General features: G+C 33.5%; 2 pseudogenes; both read right to left on the bottom strand.

Annotated features, from left to right (window-relative positions):
* Positions 1–1215: 1215 nt before the first annotated feature.
* LOC124975659 (peptidyl-prolyl cis-trans isomerase NIMA-interacting 1-like) lies at positions 1216–14155 on the bottom strand (annotated as a pseudogene).
* Positions 14156–17757: 3602 nt separating this feature from the next.
* Positions 17758–18444, bottom strand: LOC124975660 (nascent polypeptide-associated complex subunit alpha-like; annotated as a pseudogene).
* Between the last annotated feature and the right edge of the window lie 4746 nt (positions 18445–23190).

Here is a 23190-nt window from a genome sequence, read left to right as displayed (position 1 = left end):
CATCAAATGTTTTCTTCTGCTGATGAAATAATTCGATGGTAGTATAGCTCAAATTTGCACCAAAGGAATTTAGTTTGATCTGTTTTACATTGGTGATGGTGAGAATTCAGGTTGTTTAAGAAGACCATTTGTTCTAAATTCATTGACCCATCCAACATTGAAGATGTAATGAAAAATGTGGATGCTACTCTGAAGACAGAAGTATCTGTTTCATTGAGAATCTTGTTATAAACACTATATAAATATTTTTAATTAAAATGGCACCAATTAGCTTCACAGATTCTCAACCATTTCACAAGCTACTGAATATTATACAAAAAAAGTTCTTATCACCCAAACTCAGGAACATCAAGCAACCTAATATCAGAATATAGGTAAGATAAAGTTGGGACAGTATATTACCTCATGGCATATCCACAACTTGGATCATAAAACATACTGCTTAATTCACAGTAAAAAAGACAATTTGTTGTCCTATTGTTTTTGCTGTGAAATTCACACAGTATATATCAAATCAGATGTTTAAAAATACCTATCATTTATCTTTACTTTCATTCCTCACATTTCTATATCCTCTCAAAGAGATGAATCCATATGAAAACATTAAAAAACAACTGTACAAAATTTGCTACCATATGTGCATGCTATGCATTGATATGTGTCTGTGCATTATTCTCCATATTTTATACTGAGATACAGTCCTAATTAGTAGTGTTCTATCTTAGGGTAAAGTCTGAGATATATACAGTACTGACTTTTGCTAGGAACTGTGCATTTGATATATTCCATCATTTTATATCTCAGCAAAGCAGGTAGTTGAACTAGGAGCAAATGTATCCTTAATAGAGAAAATTTTACTGCCAAAATCTGGAAAATACAATGGAAGTGTGCAGACAACTACTTTTCGGCTTTAAGTTTTTTGGCACTGAGAATTTGCTTTTTACAACAGAGGAATGGGGCAAACCAAGAACCAACAACTCCAGGACTTCCTGCCTACCTCTGGAACCAGGGGGACAGGTCATCCTCACTCTGCTTGGTTTGGGAGTCTCCCTACCCTCATTGCCTTTTTGATGTCAGTTACTTCAGGGGAGTCTGGCAGGGACAGGTAGGACAAAGAGCAGAAGCCCAGAGCTCCCAATCATGAAGAGCCCCCTCTCCAGCCATTTTGGAAACAATAAGTACTGTGTGATGGCAGCAGTGGGGAGCACTCAGTGGTCAGCCAATAGCAGGGGAACCGGTGCACCCAGCGGCCCTGCCCCTCCCTGCAGGTGAGTCCTGGACTGCCCACACCCCTAATTCTGTGCGTAGGATGATGTGGATACTAGAATCTGTGAAAACAGGCCCACTCATCTCCCGTCTGCAGGGCAAATGAGGTATCTTCAAATGGCTTCTGCATCTGACCTCTACTGAAGGCATCCAGATGTCCCCTGGCCTTGATCAAGCTGCAGTTGCTGAATTGTGAGGCCAGGGACTAAAAGTCTTCATCTCCTACTTGATCTTCTGGGTGTAGCCAATGATCAGTTCCAGGGCCTCCTCCTCCATTGGGGTGATCTCCTGCTGCCAGAAGGAGGGCCCCCTTGACTGACTATGATTAACCAGCAGGTAAGAGCAGCGGACCCTGCTGGCTCTTCTGCCAATTTTTGAGGCCACTGCTGCTTGTTGCTCCTGGTTCGCTTCAATTGACTGGTGTTGGTGATGTGATTAAAGTAGTATACCCGGCCTGAGTTGCAGGCTCATGCACTTCTCCCAGCCAGGTTGCAGCTTCTCCTCCAGCTGCAGTTTTAATAAGAGGATTAAATCAGGACCCACGTGACAGATTGAATCCAGAAACAATCAACACACTCTGTGGACAGTCATCATGTATTGATAGACCTCACTTCAGTAGTATAGGAGTAATAAAATATAATTACAAATATTGATAGAGAAAACTCCAGGAAAAATATAAGAGATTAGGTGATTTCTGACAAAATTCACTGAAGAATTAAAATAAAATGCAAATTGACTCCTTGAAATATTCATAAAAATAAAACTGACTTTATAAATTAAACTTGTATGCAACAACCAGGCTTATTTGATATATTACTCTTAATGAACCCAAATCTTTTTGGAGTTTTGTTTACTTTTGAGGAAATGTCTATGATACCCAGGCTGGTCTCAAACTCCGAGCACAATGATTTTCCCACATCACCCTGACAAATACTATGACTACAGACATATACCACTGAAACTGACTTGCATATGTGTGTGTGTGTGTGTGTGTGTGTGTATACATATATCTGTGAATAATGAATTTTATGTTTTTTTTCAATACTCATGCTTTTATTTCTTTTTCTCATCCTACTTTGCTGGATAGGGTCTCCAATACAATATTAGATTTAATTGGTAATAATGGTTATCCTTATCTCTTTTTTTTATTATTATTATTATTTTTTACTTTTTACAGACTGCATTTTGATTCATTGTACACAAATGGGGTACATCATTTTATTTCTATGGTTGTGCACAATGTAGATTCATACCATTCATGTAATCATACATGTACATAGGGTGATGATGTCTGTCTCATTCCACCATTTTCATACCCCTGTCCCCCACTCCCTCCCATTTCCCTCTATGTAATCTAAAGTTCTTCTCTCACCCCCACTCCCCACTCCCATTATGTGTTATCATTCACTTATCAGGGAAAACATTCAGCTATCTCTTTATTTTTATTTTGAATGCTTGGGATCAAACCTATGGCCTCACGCATGCCAGGCAAACATCCTTACCACCAAGCAATGCCCTCAGTCCCTTCTTGTCTATTTTCTGTAAGGATTTGTTTAATTTTGTTATATTATCCTAAACTGTTCAGAAGAATTCATCATTGATATTTAGCACTAGCCTTTAATAATTTTTTGTAATATATATGAAATTTTGCTACTTATGTTATGGGGGTCCCACAAAATGAGCTAGGAAGTATTCCTTCCTTTTTCCATTTTCTTTAAGAACTTGTCTAATTATTTTATGTCATTTAAAAAATAAATTACTTAATTTATTTTTGGTACTGGGAATTTAACCTTAAAGTGCTTAACCACTGACCCAGCCCTTTTATATTTATATAGAGATGGGGGTCTCCCTAAATTGCTTAGGGCCTCCCTAAATTGCTGAGTTTGACTTTGAACTCTGCAATCCTCCTGTCAGTCTCCTGAACTGCTGGGATTACAGGTGCCACTACACCCTGCTTATGTCATCTTAAACTATTTGGAAGAACTGATCACAGATTTTCTTCAGGACATTTTCTTTGTATAAAATATTTTCTTTTTGTGTCAGTTGCTAATTAGTTTTTTAAAAATAATTTGCCCAATTTTCCTAGATTCTCAAATTCATTGGAATTAATTTTTCATATTCTAATTATTTTAATATCTATAAAATCATACTAATATCTCTTTTCTTTTTGTAAATTTTGGCCATTTGTTATTTTCCTATTTGTGGCTGATTAGGTGCTACCTTTTTATACTTTAAAATGACTGAATCAAAAAAATAAATTGTGCTTTAACTGATATTGTGTTGTTTGTTTCTTCTCAGCTCTGACTCCCATTGGCTAAAGTTGTTGGAGAAGTCTGTATGCTGAAGTCCCTCCACATCTTGCCTGATTAGTTCTAGTGGTAGAGTGTTGTCTGCTTCCAAGCAAATTTCCCCCTTAGAAGGCCTTGTTATTGTTTCGAGGAGTGGGAATGTAAGGCTGGCAAGGATCCTAGTCAGTCCTTTCATCCACTTTGCCTACTTAGTGATCAAGTTGCATCACACCCCTTATTCTGAGCGCCTCAGTCTATGTGCTGTAGGGAGGTGTGTGGGATGTATCTTCCTATTCTTCAGCCTCTTCTGGACTTGGGAAGATTGTAAAGGAGTCACCACTTTTCCTCTGACCTTAATCAGTCCTATTTTCCTCACCCATCAGCATACGCCTTGTTCTAGAGCTCAGCCTGACAATTTAATATGAATTAACCAATAACCCCATGCCAGAGGAAATGTCAGCCTCCACAAGATGTCTGAATTTCTAGGGCCTCTAGTAAAATCCACTTTGAAGGTGTAGGGACAAAATCTCCACAATTTCAGCTTCCCCCTCTGAATATGCAGTACTGGGTATCTGCTTTTGAGTGAAGATATTCTTATGTTTCTACTATACATAGCACCAGCAGTAATGGGTACTTTCTCCCTTGTCGTCCATATGAAATTTTCTTTGTGTCTATTTCAGTCTCTCTAGTTAGGGGGACTTCTGGGGAGGTTTTTTTTATTTATCTACTCCAGGAGTTCCTATTCTCCCATCTCTGCTTGTAGTTGTGCCATGCAGCATCCTCTGCTTTCTACACCAGGAGCATGGAGGTGGCAGCAAGGATGCTGGGTGCCTTGCTTTCACAGGGAACTAGGTGACTTCTCTCTCTGCCCAGTAGATTTTTTTTTTTTTCACTCCTGGACTATCTCCATCCTGGGGAGTGAACCATGGATTTGCTTTCATCAAGCTGTTTCTCCTACTTATTCTGAGTCCATTAAAATCAGTCTTCCTTTTTTATTCACAGATTTTACCAAGTCAATTATTCTTTATTTTATTTTTTTTTTATCAGTCAGCTATGACACATCCTTTGTTTGCACTGCCCCTCCCTTTCACTACCAACACTGGTGACCAGGTTGGCACACAATCTGACCTTTTTCTAAGATATTATTTCTCATGTTGAAGTGTCTGACTAACTATGTCTATTTTTTTTTCACACTTCAGTATTAAGTTTCAGTGAGTTCCCTTAGTTACCCATCTCACTGAGAAGGATTTTTCCTGATTTGTAAGTCTCATGCTGAGGAGCTTCTGGGAAGTGCTTCATTCCCTTAATCCATTCTCTTCTCCCTAGCACATCTTGAATTCTTAATGTTTCTTGAATGAAGAAACCAAATGAAGACACTAAAGGAAAACACGTTTATAAACCAGGTTCTATAGATCTTTCTTGCGAGAAGAACAAAAAAGTTGAATTGAATTCTCATAAGCAGAAATTCCAAAAGCTGCTTTTTATTAAAGTCACTTTTCCTCTCAAATATCAAATGTCACTGCCTTGAAATATGAGCCTTTTAATCAGGTTTTTATTTAACCTGAATGTGTGAAGTGAGAAACAGATAGATCAGTATAGCATTGATCTATTTGCTGATTAGTGGAAGCTCTGTTTATGTGAAGTTGCCTGTGATTTAAAATTATTCCAAGTTTTTGAAGTGATGATATTCTGTAAACTAGGTCATTTTGGAATTTCAAAACTAAATAGATTTTTTAAAATATGATTTTAATTCACATGCATCATAGCTGCAAATACATTAAACCCATTCCCTTAATATTAATTGAAAAGACTCTTTGGAACTTCTCCGTAGTGTGTTTCTTGATTCTGAAATAAAATTTTGGTCAATGTTGAATTGTTAAAACTGTCATTATAAAACATGTTTTGTTGTTAATGTTTTGTTTTCTTTTTTGTTTATTTTACTTCAAATAGAAGGCAACAGGAGTAAAGTTGATGTCCCAAGAGAAAAGAAAAGCACTTACTGGATTTTAATATTTAAAGCGTTTTGTGGCTTAACCTTTCATGAATAATAAGCATGCTTCAAAATATAGACACATTGTAACTTGTTTTACAAAGTTCTATTAGCTGCAAATATTTACTGAATAAATGCTTATTGGTAGATATTGTTTGATGGTGTCTTATTCATTTTTTTTTATTGTTGTTGTTGTTGCTGCTATTGCCAGAAGACCTGACAAGAACAATTTTAGAAGAGAAAATATTTACTTGGTGCACTTGATTTCAGAGGTCTCAGTCCACAGAAAGTCAACTCCACTGATTTGGACCCGAAGTGAGGCAGAACATTACCACTGCTGAAAAATTTGACAGATGAAAGCAGCTTGGGACATGGCACTAGGCAGCAGAGAGAGATTCCGCTCACCAGGGAAAAAATATATGCCCCAAGGCATGTTTACATTGAACCATCTCTTCCAGCCCCACCCTACCCTGTTAATTCTTATCGGGGGATTAATGTACTGATTGGGTTTAGGGTCTTATAACACAATCATTTCACTTCCAGACTTTCTTACACTTTCCCACACATGAGCTTTTGGGGTACACTTCATATCTAAAATATAACAGATAATCTCTGGAATTTAAAAGAAGACCCTGGTTCTCAACATCAGGAATTTATAGTTTTTAATCTCCCTAGTAGCTTACATGTGAGACTGGATTTCCTCACTTTGGTAATATGCAGAAAAATGATATGCTAACTTTTACCAAAAACTAATTGGAAAAGGAAGTGATTTATTTCAGACATTTTCAGTCTATTATGAAACTTCAATGTACAGAAAACCCAAAAATAAAATGATGATAGGGGGATATTTCCTAGTTTATACTTGTGAAGTCCAAGAAATTGATCCACTCATGAAAAACAAATCATATTAATTTAGAAAGTGTTATTACATTTTAAAAGAACAAAGTTCCCTTTCTGGAAAAAATGTTTTGTATAGGTGTGTATGTTTTATTTGTCATGTGTCAATATTAATATTATTCTTTGCAGGCACAAAGTGCATTGCACTATCATGAATATGGTTATTTTTAATATGATCTGTGTGTACAAAAGAGTAATTGTGTGCAAGCAGGGGATTCTGTCAGTTTCATCCTCATGTCATTGTGTTAGTGCATCTCAAGCACAAGCTTTTTCAGCCAGAATGAAAGAACACTTCTTAGCATTGGTTTCATTGTTTTTCTACTAATGGTTCACAGTAGAGACTATACTGGGATTAATTTACTGAACTCGTTCTGATTCTTATTTTACTTTTAAAATAATCTCATAAATTTAAACCATTTTGTCTCCTATAATAATAAAATATATATTCATCCTGAAAGGTGGCAAGCTTTATGTAAGCTAGCACCTACCATTTTTCATAATGGTGCTTAACCCAGTTATGGTTATGCAGTATTGAGTTTGATTCTCTAGCCAAAATACCTTTGTCCAATTAGTTATGAACTAGAAGATGAACTTCAATTACCGCTAGCTGGCCAGAAATTTGACCTAGGAACAATACTTCATGGCAAATTCTTCATGGGTGCTGATAGCTGCTTTTGAGGAGAATAACTCATTATTTTGACAGAGATTTTAGTCTTTTAGTCTCATTTCCCTCTCTCTTGCTCTCCATTAAAAAAGGGCATAACAGTCATTCATCATGATAATAGAGAATGGAATTTTAGGTATGTATTTTTAACAGGGAAATGGGAAAATCAACAGCTTCACAGGATACATATTATTAAATATTCTTCAAGCTCAAATAAAGCAAAAAAAAAATAGAAAGGATTTTTAACACTAAGTGATATTTGAATGTTTGTAGCCCATACAATAAAAAATTTGGTAATAGTCAAGAAAATGTGGAATCTCTATAATTGATGTTCTAAAAGAGGGCAGATTCAAGAGTCATAGGGAAATGAATTGAAAAGTCTGATGGTACACATTTCTAATTTTACAAACTGGAGCATATTTCTACATACCTGTAAAAAGAGGTCAATTAGTATTTAGAGGTTGTTCCTCTAGTATTTTTTCTGCATCCGTAACATTATGTTGCTCATAGATAATAAAATTGTAGGAGTGTTTTCCCATCAGTTTAAGAATATGTAAGACATACTGTAAAAATAAATTAAGTCATTACAAATACTGACTGAAATTATACATATTCCTTGTTTAAAATGAACAAAATACTTACCCTTTTATCCCTTGTAAATTTAGGAATATGTTGTTTAAATTGAATGCCTAAGAGCTAATCTACTACAGATTAATTAAGTAGCATTCATTTTTTATCAACCATGAATTAGACATTGGGATATAGTTTTAATAAAAAAGCTATTATTTGATAATATTCTAAAATGAACGAAAACATTCATGTCATGCAGTTTTGATATTGATCTTAATGTTATAATAAAGAAAAAAGAGCACTCTGATTTTTGATACCACATAAAATTTACATGGATTCAGCTTTACATTTCGATCAACTCTTATTTTTCACTTAGAAAATTTCAATAATGTAATAATATTTCATTTGATATTTATGTCTTCTAAAGACATCAAAATAACTAAGTTAGAATAATTATTTTTCTAAAAAGTATATCAGAGATATTAATTGAACTGAAATAGTTAAAAGGATGTTTTTAAACCATTGCTTGTAACCATAGATTTTACAGGTAGCTAATGAGTTACAGCATTGCACTTAATCTTAAGATATCATTCACTTGCAATAGACGGGTGTCTAATTAGACAGGATTCTGTCTTATGTTTCTTTAAAGATTAATGGTGTCTTCTACATGAGGAAATCATCATGCAATATTACATGATATATGGCAATTAAGAGAGATGATGGGTTATAAAATGAATTTTGATAAAAAGAAACTATTTCTTTTGCTATAGTTAAACAGGAACCAGAATGTGGAATACATGGTTTAGATACATGCTTATCTTTCTAAAAATTTAATGTTCAAAATAACTATTAATTTAATAATGAGCACAATTCTGGGCCTTTAAAACTTGAGAGAAATAATATCTCATTATATAATTCTTCACATACTACCAATTACTCCTTGTTTTCTTATTTTAGTTATCAGCTCTTTGTTAAGGATGCAACTTCTTTTTATAAAAGCTTATTAGTAACTTTCATGTGGCAAGATATAATCACCTGCACAAGATTCTAGTCCTCACTTGCTTTGTGAACGTCTTTAAGATTATGTACATTAGCTTTATTAGATACTACTTAAAGCTTGAAAATACTCTCAGAAATAAAGATGATTTTAATCTTTGTTTGAGGAAAGTTTTATAGGAGTCTTTTAACACGGACAGTGATTACTTCTTTGAAAAATAAGCAGTAAACTTTCATCTGAACTTGTTCTCTTGTTGTGATACCAGCAGAAGCTTTGTCAAGTGAAGGATATTTGCATTCTTTTATTTGTGTGATTTTTCCAGTTGTTTCACTCACTTAAAAATAATGCATTCAGCCAATAAGGCTGAAGATTTGAGGGGGGGTTTACATTCTTTGCTTTATATGCTATGAAGGATCCAAGCTGGGTAGAAAATCTTCAAGAGCAGTTGGACATAGTCTATCTTCTTGGGATATCCACTCCAAGTCCCTCAACTTGTCACCCCTATTCAGGCCACCTGTCCAAATCCTTCATTATCCTTATTCTTTGAGCCACTGTAACATTCTTTGAACCACATATCAATTTCACTCTCTTTCTCTCTGAAATAATCACTGAATATTAGAAATGAATAGATCTTAGATAACATTACTCTCCAAAAAATATCATATAATACTTAATATAGAGTATGTAATAATCTGTCATTTCTTCCAAATAGTAAGTTTAGCACTCAAATATATATCCTACATTATTTTTATTTAACTCATATGTGTACAACTTATTTTGCTAATCAGTAGTAGATTCCATAAGTGCAAACATATTCTATGCTTCCTCTTATATCTAAAGATCTCATATGGAACTATTTCCAAAGAAGGTGCTCAAATGCTTCCTGTGTGTTATATCTTAATCAATTTATAAATATATATATATAACTACAATCTTCATTTTAATGGTTTATAAACTGAAGTTTAGACACTTGGTCAAGGCCATAAGCTAGTGACTGGAATGTGATACCCAAACCCAAGATAACCATAAACATTATTATTTTAATTAAATAATATACTTCCACTCACTTTTTTACTCTCATTAAATCAAGGCACCTCTACTCTCACTGGCTTTCAATGAAATCCCTCTTTTCTAGTATACTTGTAAGTTGATTAAATAAATAATATTTTTTGGTATATTTACCTTCCTTGATGCCAGTCTATCTAATTATTTTACCAAACTCTAGTTAGATCATGATACCTATAACCTAAGTAGTCTCTTTTTTTAATTGTGAAAAATTAAAGTTTTATATCATGTATATAAAGGAGTGCTTACAACCTCTCTGCTGAGTCTTTAAAAACAGTTTGCAAATACTAGGTTTAGTATTATGTTCTGTGGAGGGTTTTGCACACACTTATTACTAAATTTTATTTATTATGAAATACTGAGTAATAATCAGAATAATCTGTGATTAGTCAGGATAGCTACTTACATGGAAACCAAAAGCTACTATCATAGTTTTCCTCCCTCTGTTTTCTAGAGTTATCTCATGAAGTTGGTGTGAGAGAGAGAGAGAGAGAGAGAGAGAGAGAAAAGAGAAGAGAAGAGAAGAGAGGAGAGGAGAAGAGAAGAAAAAGAAAAGAGAAGAGACAGGAGGAGGGAGAGGGAGAGGAAGAGAGAGAGAGGGAGAGATGTATGGAGGTTGTGGAACAGGGTGCATTTTTTTTTCTGTAGGAAATAGTTTTGGAACACATTTGTGGTAGATAGTCCAATGGCTTAATTGAACCAGGTCATCTGCTTTTAATAGCTCTTCTCATATAGCCTAGTGAAACCTAGACCAGTCACAAAAAGATGTTAATCCTAGTCTTAAAATAGTGCCTTCTGTTGAGACCTACAAGCTGTGCTATAGCAACTGGTCATTTCAATGCTTCTTTTACGTGCAATTTTAGCAACAATTCTAAGAGTTCTATCATGAAGACTGGAATTACTGCTCTCATAGCAGGAATTATTGGTGCTATTGGCATAATTCTGTTTCTGGTAGCATTTGGAACAGAATATTGGTTACTTGCAACAGAGACTTGTGAAAGTTTTGATTCTAACAATGGAACTTTGGACACTGAAGAAGAGGTAATGTGTACTTTAGAAAGCATGGGATTTCAAACAAAGGAAATAAAGGTCTATGAAGGAAACCTTTTAAAAAATTGATCTGGTAGCAGAATGAAAATTAGGGTTTAATTTTAGAAATTATTTCCTTTAAATTTTAGTAATTACTTTCAAATTTAGTTTATTGATTGGAGATATGGAACACAGGAAGATGCTAATAGGAAAGAATGGTATATAAAGTGGGAAGTAATGCAAAGGGCTTAAATTGGTATTGTTGCAGGTTTTTGAATGGGTATTGTTACAGGTTTATAGACCAGGAGGGTTATTCTCACACTAAAACTTGTTAATTTGATTTCTTAGTTTGCAAAATATTTTCTTTGGTGTGATTTTCTTTTTTAGTTATTTTAATATTTTAAAAGGGATGATTAAATGTAGAGGCTGAGGGAAAAACAAATGCAAATGTTTTAAATTCAATCATTAAATAAACTTAAAACATTGTTTTTCTAGATGATTTTTCATGAGAAAACATTATTTTAGGACTACTGAATGTCTCTTGATTTTGTGTTTTTATAACTTCATTTCAGTAAGAAAGCATATTTTATAAAGAAGTTCACTTTTGAACCACGAACTTTTCTCAAACTTCAATTTCAGGTCATTCAAATATTATCATGTTAGAAAACAATACTCATCATCCGCTATTAAATAATCATTATTGTTCCTGTAATTTCACACAGAAAACACATTTTCTTTTTGAAGTGATTCTCCTGTAAATAATAACTATTTTTCTGCTTAACAAGAGTCAATACTACAGAGGAAGTGGCAGCTCAAAGCAAAATGCTCTGAGTTGTTCTCACTGAGAAGTGTAGAAATACTGGAGTATTTGTTTTCAGAAAATCCAGAGTTTGACCAGTTTCTTCTCATGCTATCATTCTCTATATTTAAAATGTTATTTTCCCTTTCAGGGTGACTTCCATTTCTAGAGTTCCTAACTAGTCCATGCTGTTCACATTACAACCGATGATTATTAAAACCCTTCTGGAGGCTAAAGCTGTAGTACACTGATAAACCTATTGATGTTGGGTTTATATTAAAGTGCTCCCACTCCTAGAGGGAGCCACGCAAAGAGATCAAAGGAATCCATTACTATTGGTGGATTAACGCTTCAGTAATATTGAATAGAGAAAGATTTTTCTAAGGAGATACACATTCCTGAAATCTCTGATAGCATACAACTTAGGATGCCATCTACTTTATTTTCATCCATGATTAGTTACAAGTACTAGATAGGAACTATCAGTCCTCCCCAGGGAATAGTATTTGGCATGTTTGAACAGTACTTTCAGACAACAAATGGAATCCTAGAATGTTAGAACTGAAAGTGAACTTAGAAATCATCTACTCTGAGCTGTCATGAGTAACAGTCACCTGTCTCCTCATTTAGTACTCTTTTTAGCTCACTAAACTGATTGCATTGCTTACAAAAATCTATGTATCTATAGTGGTAAATATATTGACTGAAATATAGTTGGCTCTTAGTAAATATTACTGAATGGATTTTATAGATAAAGAAATTGATGTTCAAAAGTGGGAAGTAAGTAACTTGAGTTCATAAAATTAATGAACTGAGCACCAACCAAAATGTAGGAATTCCTATATCTAACTCCAGTCTTCTATTTCCTTATTTTTTTTCATTACTTCAGGATATATATCATATTTGCCAGATACATGAAAGGAAAAAACTGATCTGGACCTACTATGCTATAAATAGGAACATTATTAGCAAATAAATCAATCTTTTAATACTCTGTTATCCCTGTAATAATCTATTTGTTACAGTACAAGCATCTGTAGATCATCAAAAGTATATGTGCTTGTCAGTAAGAGAGAAAATGAGTTTGCATTTCTAAATTTCATATTCCCTAGCATGAATCAATAACTTCTAATGTCTCATTGTCATCAAGGGATTAAAATTCCATATATCAGTGTTTTAGTCAGCTTTTTAGCTGCTGTGACTAAATGATCTGACCAGCACATTTATCGAGACAGAAGGCTCACAGTTTCAGAGGTCTTAGTCCATAGAAGGTCAGCTCTATTCCTCCGGGCTAGAGGTGAGGCAGAACATCATGGCAGAAGAGGGTGGCAGAGGGAAGCAGCTTGCATCATCAGGAAGCAGAGAGAGTCTCCACTCTCCAGATACAATTATACACCCCATAGCCATGCCCCAATTCCAATCTCCTCCAGCTACACCCTACCACTTCAGTGAATCCCATCAGGGATTAATTCACTGTTTGGGTTAAGGCTCTTACAACCCAACCTTCCTGCATTGTTTCATATGTGAGCTTTTGCAGGACACCTTACATAAAAGAAATAAAATAAAGGTATTGTGTCATGTACAACTAAAAATATAAAAAATAATAATATTTAAAATATTAGAAATTTCTAGAAAAAAAGAGCTTAATTAAAATAATGAATCACAAATATCAAATTATTGGAGTTTAGTGCATTTATATATGTTTTCTACCATGGAATTACATAGGTTGAGAATTTAGTATTACACTTACATGGAGGAAGCAAAGAAATATATGAGGCTAAGAAGTTGTACATATTAACTTTTGCTTTTCTACAGCATATAATATAGTCTTGTTAAGCAAAAATAGAGGCAAGGAGATAGGAAAAGAAGAAATTTGATCTGCAGTTAATCCAAAAATCATGTCATTTAGGCTTTTCCCCTTCCTATTCTCGAATTCAGCACCTATTCATGTTAAAAAATGTTAGAGAAACTAGAGATCAAAGGATCTAACCTCAACATTGTAAAGGCTATATATGACAAACCCAGACCAACATTATATTGAATAGAGAAAAACTAGAATAATTTCCTCTAAAATCAGGAACAAGTCAAAGATACCCATTTTCAGCACTCTTATTCAACATAGTTCTTGAAACTAGCCATAGCAATAAGTAGGGGAAATTAAAAGGAAAAAAAACAGGAAAAGAAGAAATCACATTGTGTCTGTTTGCTGATTACATCATTCTATATATTGAAGACCAAAAATGTTCCACCAGAAGACTTCTAGAGCTGATAAACACATTCAACAAAGTAGCAGAACGCAAGATCAACATAAATGGTTTTCCCATACTCCAATAATAAATCTGCTGAGAAAGAAATTAGTAAAATAATCCATTCACAATAATCATAATATATGGGGAATAAATCTATCCAACAGGTGAAATAATTCTACAATGTAATTTGTAAAGCACTGAAGAAATAAATTGAAGAAGACCTTAAAAGATACAAAACTACCTATTTTCTAGGAGAGACAGAAGTGATATTGTCAAAATGACCATACTACCAAAAGTTTTAAATGGATTCATTGCATTCCCCCTCAAAATACCAACGACATTCTTCACAGTTCTAAAATTCTTTTGCAACAATGAAAGATCCAGAATAGCCAATCCTGAGCAATCCTGAGCAATGTTTTTTTTTTTATTTCATTTTGTTCAGTTGGACTAACCTATATATGAAACATAAATGATACCACATTTCTGTGCCTCAACTCACTGTGAGAATAGAAAAAGTCCATTTAATACAGTACAATTGCTCTCTAAGCTATATTGTAGGAGACTTATAGAAGAAATATGTAACATTTATATTTACTTACATGGGGCAGTTTTTTAAACAGATATTATTTTTAGAATATAATCATTCATCCTGCAAAAAGTGAAATGGGTCTCTCTTGGGTCATGATAAATTTCAGAAGTGTGTCAAACTTAAGTTATCTACTTAAATTGCTTTAAATTAGGTGACCAGTCAGTCAAAGGAATATGTTGATCCTAATGTAAGCCAAATACCGTGCACTTATTCTTCATTTTAAATTTTTTGATATTTAAAAGTTTTAATTGTAAAAGCATTAAAACATATGATCATCCATCTATACATCACCAAATTTTATCAACATTTTCCTCCTTTTTTGTTTGAGCCATGTAAAATTTTGCCTCTTAAATTGCTATCCACAAATTAGCATCAATAGTATCACTTAGAAGCTGCTTAGAAATGCAAATTTTTAGATTCTATACATAAGTAATGAGTCAGAATATATATTTAAACAAGATCTCTAGTTGTGCACATTAAAATTTAAGAAGTAATCATACAAACAAACTGCCAGACAGTGTATTCTAAAAATGTACTTTCTACCCTGCAGGTAAATATTATCTCAGTATTTTATAGAATTCCCTGAAAATGGCATTTCGTTTGTGGAACAATGGTTTGAAATTTTGAATATTTTATTTCATAGAATGATGAAGATATGAGAGACTATGAGGAAATGTCTGTTATATACCATCATGAAGGCTTCTTTTGGCGTTGTTGGTTTTTTGGAGATGATACACAAACTTCAGTCTGGAGATACTGGTTTAGTGAGTATGAGGGGTTACTCTATGATATTTTAATGATATGGTCTCGGATTCAAATATAATTATATGAGAATTGTTGGGGATACTTTATCAATGACACGTATCATGTACCATATTTGATATATGAAATTCCAAGGAAAGACAACAATTTCTCTTTTCATGGGTTTGACCTAGAAGTCAACTGGCATTGTTTTTCCTTCAGTGCTTGGAATTGAACCCAGAATATGGCACATTATAGGCAAGCACTTTACCACAGAACCATACTTCTAATTATGACTGGCTGTTTTGTAGTCATATGAGTAAGATCATATTGCCTGAAAATGAGACTCAAAATCATCCATGTTTTCTTCCAAGATAAGATAGTTGACTTTGGAGGCTACTCTTGCTTTGCTACAGTAAAATTAAATCAATGAAGTGGCCACAAAATGCTTCAAATTTTATAGTACTCACTTAAATCTATGATTTATTATGTTAGGAATCATATTTTTAAAGAACTGACTGGAATTTTACCTACCTGCTGAAATAAATTTACACCCTAGAGAAAGAGATTCTTATCCTGGCTTTGTAACTTTCTGAATTATGATGGAAAATTGTCTTAGCCTTTTTGTAGATATCTCTCCATCATGACTGTTACCAATGTGTTTATCATTGTTGATTTAATATGAAACACCAAAAGGGTTAATATAAAATTAGGCCCTAAATTTTTCTACTTATTCTCTTTCATCAATCTTCAATTCAAATTAATGACAATAAATGGATTTAGATTGAAGGTAAATTAAAAAGTTGAAACATTGTCAGTCATCAATCATATCTATAACTACTTTTATTACATGATGACTCTTAAAATATATGACAATAAGAATAATTTCAGTATGAATAAAGAGTATGACTAAGAGCTCAGGTACATTACTTATTTAGGCATGTCTAGTCTAGTCATTGCTATAATGCTAGAATAAGTACATGAAAGAGTAACTGCCCTTTTTTCTAAGTAATCTAATAATCGAATTTGCTCATATTAATTATAGTGTCACTATAAATAGAGTCTTATTTCAAGACTCATCATAGAGCAGATTTACTCAATAAAATAATTACTAAATATATCATATTTATAGCACTGTACTTAATGAGGATATTCATAAATAAGACATTGGAAGCTAGGCATGGTTGCATATACCTGTAATTCCAGCAGCTCTGGAGGCTGAGGCAGGAGGATTAGAAGTTCAGAGCCAGCCTCAACAAATTAGTGAGATCCTAAGCAATTTAGTGAGACCCTGTTGATGTGGCTCTGGCTCAGTGGTTAAGCACCCCTGGGTTCAATCACCATTACAAAAAAAAAGAAAAAAAGACATTGGATACAATCCATGTCCTTCAATAGCTTATTCTGTAATTGGGTACAAGACATTTCAAAAACAGAAGAAAAAAAGACAAGGATGCAAGCAATATAACAAGGTAGTACATCCTATATACCATCAGTATTCATAGGCATTAGATATTTAAAAGGTCAGAGAAAAGAGAGAAATTAATAAGAAACAGGATGTCCAGGGATGGTTTTTTTGTTGGATACAGAATTTGAAATAAATTCTGAAGTATTATAAGAATTTAGGCAGATAATAACTGACAGGGGAGGGAATGCAGAATGAATTTAATAAAATTATGCTATGTATATGTATCAACATACAAAAGTGAATTGCACCTTTATGTATATGTATCAGTCACAAATAAATATATAAGAGAATGAAAGGAAGACCAGTAAAGTAGAGAAAGAAGAAAAGGAGAAGGAGCAGGGGAAGATAATGGGGATACTGGAAAGAGAAATGGAGTAAATAAAATTTTATGCATGTGTGATTTTCTTGAACTGAACTCAACTATTATGTATAACTATGGTGTGCTAATAAAGGAACAGTGCATGAGCACCATGAATAAAGGTATAGAGGTAGGGAAAAATATTATCAAGGAAGCAGTTTAGGAAGGTGTAATGGAGTGTGCCATGGTTCAATTGCCACAAATTTGTGTTATTCTCATTATAAGTAGGTTGATCACTTTGAGTGCTATGAAAGGTTCTTGGAGGGATGTAGTGGGAGATCATATTTGAAGGTAGACTGGAACCAAACTGAAGAGTCATAAATTATATAAATCAAAAATCAAAAATCGGGGGACGCAATGTCTTGATGGCAAGTATCTTTCTTTAGTTAATTGTGAAACCTCCACTGAAGCTTTCAAAAAATCTATTGCATGTGAATGATTTTACAGCAAAAAATGGGCATATTAAATTTTATAGCCCTCTACATTCAGTGGAAAACATAGTAATCTCATATACTAAAATCATAGTAGTAGGGCTTGACTTCTGGGATGATGAATGAGGGAGGTTGGGGGACTCTGCTTGATCTGAATGATTGTGTGACCCCAGAATTCATTTGAAGTTTTTCCCTGCAAGGTAATGGTATTAGAAGGTGGAGCCTTTAGGAGTTGTTAGTTTCTGAGGGTGGAACAATCATGGATGTGTTTAGTACTGTTTTTTTTTTTTTTTTCATCCAACAAGAAGCCATAACTTTATTAATGATAGAAGCAGCACAAATTTGAAACCAAGCTGCAGTTACCTTTTTGAAACACCAGAAAAATGTCCTGACTTTGATGATTGCTTTGTTAATTCCATTATAGCATTTACAATATCATTACTATTGTTCTTCAGGACTAAGACCACCTTTAATCTTGACACATTTGCTTGTGACATGACTGATTCTATATTCTTAACTTCCACACCTGTTCCATCAATCTCTTTCTCTTCACTCTCTTCTTGTACAGAGTCTGTGTGTTTTCTTGAATGTTTGAGACAGCTTCACCTTGAACTTGAATTTCTCAGCCACTGCTAACTGAGCTTGCTGAGATAAATCTTCAATATTAGCTTCCCCCAAAACTATATAGGTATTGGAAGATAGACTCTTGCAGACAACTGGTATTGTGATGACAAAGAGGATATTCTTAGATTTTTGGGTAGTCGACTCTAGTAACCCCCGTAACTTGTTGAAGGGGTTTGAACATAGCCTTCCATACCTTCTTTTCATTCCGATTCTGTTTTGTTTTACTGACTTGACTGGTTCTTTATTGATTTCGGCTGCAACTTCTAGCTGTGCTTTTGGGTGGTTGCTTGTGTGGAATCTTGTTCTTCAAGTTCTGGTACTGATTCATCACTGTCAGGTTCTGTTCCAGACCCTGTCTCAGTTTGGGGCTTTGGCAACTCCTGCTCTATAGCAGGGATGGATTCTGCGGCTTCACCCAGCATTTTGTGTGGAGAAAATGGAACCCGGCTTTAGTACTTATAAAAACGAGGCTAAATAGAGACTCCATCTTTCCACTATGTAAGGGCACAGTGAGAAGGCTCCATTTGTGAATGTAAAACTTTTCACAAGACATTAGCTTTGTGGGAAACTTCATTTTGAACTTCCTAACCTTCAAGTCTAGGAGAACAAAGTCCCATAAATTTCTATTTTTTGTAAGACACAAAATCTATTGTATTCTGTTAACTGAAATTCAGTCTATGTTAAACAATCTCTAACACAACAACAATTTGACAGATGAAAACTATAGAAACCAATCATTATAAATATTTGGAAATATTTCTGAAGGCATACAACAAATAGAGAAACATACATTCAAGAATACTAAACCATGATGATAACAGCATAAATTCATGCCAATTGACCCATGACACACTCCATTACACCTACACACCTCATTATTATGGACTCTTGTCCCTTGTTATGTGCATTCAATGGGACAGTAGTTCCTTTTCCCCTAATATTCAAGTATGAGGTTATGGTTTTTTCTAGAAGGGAAAAGCTGGTGGTATGCCTGATCTTCTCTGTTGCACAAGTATAGAAGTTCTATTTTGGGTGTTCAGCAGAGAGGACTGGGTTTTTCTACCCAAGCAAGCCTAACTCATAGGGTGAAAGTTCTTACAAGTATTTCAGGTTGAGAACACTGGAGCCTTCCTCCCACTTCAATATGCTCATTATATGGGGGTTCCACATTTGGAGGAATAACCTGAGAAGACCAGGGGTTTGCACCTGCCCTTAAACACCCCATTCATTAAATGGGAGCAGAAATTCAGGTCCACTGCCCACAGCTCTGGGAAAATGTGCAGGCATTTTACACAGGAAGAAAGGCTGTCAGAAGATTCATACCTCCTATACATATTTTCTACATAATACTGACCTGCTGATTCGACATCTTTTCATCATTTGAAGGAGTTCTGTCATCCTTCTTTTAGTAATCACAAGTATAATAAGATGGTCTTAAAGCTTTCCAATGACAGACTATAGGTAAAACAGAAAAAGTTGCTCTTTAAGTAAACAACCAGTCCCCTCTCAGCATCTATATTCATAGTTTTAGTTCTGAAATTAATTTATAAATTAAAAAAAAATTATTCCAAATCATTGTTAACTACTGGTTCCCAATGGATCAAAGCCAACATCATGGACAATATGCTTTGGATATGCTTATGATTAATGCAAGGAAACATTTTAAATACTAAAAACATACAATCAAACAAAAAATCCCTTATAGCTACTAAATTACTGTAGAGAAAACAGAATAAAGCAGTGAACTCCAAAATATGAACAAATTAATTGTTGTGATTACCTTGAAGAAACTTTCAAAATAATATAATTTATCTGATTCCTACTTCAGACACATTGAATCAGAAACTCTCAAGCTGGAGTCCAGGAATCTCAATCATAAAGTGCTTCCTATGACAGTATGATGTTTAGCTTAGTGAATCACTCTTTTAAAGTGAGTGGGAATGATTACATATTTGCTGAAATGACAGAGAAATCTATAGGTTTTGATTTCCACCTATTTAAATGTCTAAATTTTAGATTCTAATGTTGAGAAATTGAAATCTCAAGCTCTGCACAATTAGATGCAAGGAAAAAATGACTGAAGAATTGGTAACTGGAGTCTAACTCATAAATATACAAATCTTAATGAAAAATGTTTGATGAAAAATTTACTTTGTTATGATGAAAAAGTCAATTTAAGCTTATCAAAACCATTATTTGTACTTATAATATTTTGATACATTATAACTTCATTAATCTTCAAAACAGAGAGATATGGAATAGTTGTTACTATTTTTGAGACTCAGAGTGCTGTCCAAAGAATTGGAACCAGAACCCAAGCTACATATGGTATGATACCATAAACTGGAACATCCAGAAAATTATGAAGTTAAAAGACTATGTTGTTTGTGATATTACAACTTCTTTTTTTTTTTTTTGCAGTGCTGGGGATCGAACCCAGGGCCTTGTGCTTGCAAGGCAAGCACTCTACCTACTGAGCTATCTCCCCAGCCCTACAATTTCTTTTAAGTGACTATAAAATATATTAAAGTAAGAATTAAATGAAAGTTAAAATGTTCAAATTACGGCTCTATAAACTAAAGGACAGAACTTTTAGTTGAGATATCTCATTCATGAAACATTGCCTAATATTAGCAATTCTTTATGAAATTGTAATTTGAAGAAATGTTTTTCTTTAATTTTTCCTCTCTCCTTGTTTTTAACTTTATTTTTACTTTTAACAGTTTGCATATATTATGACTGGTTTCTAGGTTTCCATTGTTTCTGAAGAGAAAACTCTTAATTTTATTGCTATCCTTTGTAAATGGCATCTTATTTTTCTCTTGATGTTTTCAAAATGTGGAGGAGAGAGGGAAGTTGGATAAAGGGAACCAAAATACATACAGTAATAATAAATTCTAGTGTTTCACAGAATAGTGGAGTAACTATAGCTCATAATAATTTATTATATAATTTATTAATAAATAGAAGATTGAATCTCCAAACATAAAGTAATAATTGGAGGGGGAAAAAGTAATTGCCCTGATATGATCATCACATATTGTGTACATATGTTGAAATATCACAGTGTATCTCATATATATGTACAATTATTATGTGCTAAAATATGTTTAAAATACTAAGGAGCTAGAAAAGCTAATTACCCTGATTTGAGCATTTCATATTATATGAATTGAATTTCACATGGTACTCCATAATTAGGTACAATTAAAATTAATAAAAAATTAGTATATAGGAGAAAAATAATCTCATATCTGTCAAAACCACCTCTTAAAAATAAAGGCAAAATGACATTCCCCACATAAAGAAAATCAAGAGAAAACCATTGCTACTGGGCTTCCATATTAAGAAACTACTGAAGAAAATTCTTTAGGCTAAACATAAGTGACACTAAACAGTAATTCAAATCCCTACCCTTTCAGAAATAGAATATTGCTTAAAGTAATTATATAGGTTATTACAAAAGAAAGCATAATTGCACTGTTGAACTTAACTGTAAATGCCTATTTTAAGAAGAAAATTCTTAAGTAAAAACCAAACTTTTCACCTTAAGCAAACATAATAGCAACATAAACTCAAATCAAGCACAGGAAAGGGAATAATAAGGAATTAAAAAATAAACAGAAAATTGAAAAAAAATTATGAAATTAAAGTCGATGTTTTTATAAGATAACAAAATTTATAAAACATTAGAAGAACTGACTAGAAAAACAAAATAAAAACAAGATGAATCTTCAAACTACTAAACTGAGCAAAGAAACAAGAAACATAACTATTGACAATCATAGATAAAAAAGGATTGTAAGGAAATGTTATGAACAAGTGGTGAGCAAACAAATTAGGTAACCTAGATGGAGGTAAACATATTCTAAAAGACTCAAAGTATAAAAATTAATTTAAGAAAAAAATTTGTATTTATAATAAGTAAAGCCACTAATTATTAATCAAAACTATGTCCCACAAGAAAAAAATTGGGAAAGAAATCAGATTATATCCATTTGCAAAAGACATGATCCTGTATGTAGAAAATTCTAAGTAACCCAAGAAAATCAGTCAGAATGTATAAAGAAGTTCAATAAAGTTGCAGGATACATGATTTATATGCATAAAATGAATAGAATTTAAATAGAAATAAACATGACATAATGGAATTAATTACATAATTCCATTCACAATATCACAAAAATAACTTAGGCATAAGACTTATGCACTAATATTTCAAAGATGTTCTGAAAGAATTAAATATCTATTTAAATGGAAAGACAGATTATGTTTAGGATGGGAAATTTAGTATGTTTATGATGAAAACACTCCCTGAATTGATCTACAGATTCAGTGTAACCTATAATCATTATAGCTATTTTCCAGGAAATTGTTACCCTAATCATAAATTGTTTATAAAAATAAACTGGACCTAGAGTAGCTAATATAACATTGAAAAAGAAGAGAAAAGAAGAAGAAAACCATAGAATTAATAATTTTTTCCTATTAATATACACTTATTAAATTTTGTGGTAGTTCATAAGGATAAACATATAAATGCAATAAAATTGAATAAAAATTAGACCCTTACATTTATGTTCAATTGATGTGTATTTTTTTCTTTTTGTACTTTGAAAATAATATGGTTTTGGTTCATTTATATTTATTTTTGCAGTACCTGGGAATTGAATTCAAGGCCTCACACATGCTGAACAAATGCTCTACCACAGAGTTATATTCCCAGCAGGACAAATTCATTATTGACAAAAGAGCAAGCACAGTTCTGTGGGGCAAAGAATACTCTTTTAAGGAATGGTGTTAGGGCATTGAATGATTCACATGAAAAAGTTAATTTGGAACCTTACTGTTATGGTTTAGATATGAGGTATCCCCCAAATGCTCACATGTGATAAAATGTAAGAAGTTTCAGAGGAGAAATGATTGGGTTTTGAGAGTCTTAACCTAATCAGTAAATAATCCCCCCTGATGGAAATAACTGAGTGGTAACTGAAGTGGTAGGGAGTGGCTAGAGGAGGTGGGGCATTGGAGGCATGACTTTGGGTATATATTTTTATCTGGAGAGTGGAGATCTCTCTCCCTCTTCTTTCTGACCATCAAGAGAGCAGCTTCCCTGTGTCACACTCTTTGCTCATTGTTCTGCCTCACCTTGAGCCCGGAGGAATGCA

The sequence above is a fragment of the Sciurus carolinensis genome, unplaced genomic scaffold (assembly GCF_902686445.1).
Source record: "Sciurus carolinensis unplaced genomic scaffold, mSciCar1.2, whole genome shotgun sequence".
Taxonomy (NCBI): Eukaryota; Metazoa; Chordata; class Mammalia; order Rodentia; family Sciuridae; genus Sciurus; species Sciurus carolinensis.
This window is presented reverse-complemented; position numbering and strand designations above follow the sequence as displayed.